Source organism: Myotis davidii, unplaced genomic scaffold (genome assembly GCF_000327345.1).
Source record: "Myotis davidii unplaced genomic scaffold, ASM32734v1 scaffold486, whole genome shotgun sequence".
NCBI lineage: Eukaryota > Metazoa > Chordata > Mammalia > Chiroptera > Vespertilionidae > Myotis > Myotis davidii.
Genome location: NW_006298678.1, coordinates 242428 through 243455, shown reverse-complemented (window position 1 = coordinate 243455; position 1028 = coordinate 242428).

Sequence of the window (1028 nt, the reverse complement as noted above, 5' to 3'; positions counted from 1 at the left end):
GACCGGACTCAAGAGATGTCTTGCTTTCTTCTTACATGTAGAATATACTTTGTTCTTTTAATTTACTGATTTAAGGTCTTTCACTATACTGTTTACCATCCAGTATATTTTTAAGATAATGGGACTCACAAACATTTAAATATATTTCTGAGTGCAGTCCTGTAAATGACAGTAGATAAATCACTGTGAATTATTGATTTACAACCATGGAGGTGATACAGAGCATCTGCTTATGACAGCAGGCCCAGGCCTGTTCCTGGCTACTGAAATATCATACCTATGTTCCTCTTAGCTTGTGGTTATGAAACTTGAAGAAGTGACTTTGTGAAATATTATATTTTCTTGAAAAATCCCTCTTGCCTTCTAGTTTAATGCATTCCCTCTGCAAAAGGCCCATGGGTTTGGTGATGAGAGCAGATCATGTTAGCCCACTTCACCTGAAACCTGCTGCATTTTCAGCTGCACTGGCAGGCGGGAACAAGAGGCCTTGCCCTCAGATTGACACAGACTGAGGAAAGCAGACAGAATTTTCACACTTGTTTTCCTCTGCTCACTAGGATGCCTCTGTTCATCCAACTGATGAGACTAGTGCAAAAGTTGCTCATCTGAAATTTATTTCCTGGAATTTCCTATATATTTTTTGAGAAGTCCAAAGGGATAGTTGTTCACTAAATTCATTGTATAAAATCAGGCCGGTGACTCCTCACTTAAATGATACTTCTTCATTTATCTTGATGGGCCTGCAAGTGGTGATTCTATTATTTGCTTTTGTTTCCTTGGTGTAAATCTTATCTCCTCAATTTTCTTAAGGTTAAGAGCCATGATGCATACTTATTGATTATTTAGTAATTATTTCTGGTTAATTGAGGGGTGATGAGACATTGATAAAATCTATATCACTATGTTTTTGGTTAAGATTTTGTCTATCCAGATTGGATTAGAGAATCAGACCTACACAAGGATCCCACCAGGAATACTGGGTTACCCTGGAAAAGGAGATGCATGTGATTTTTATAGTTATTATACTG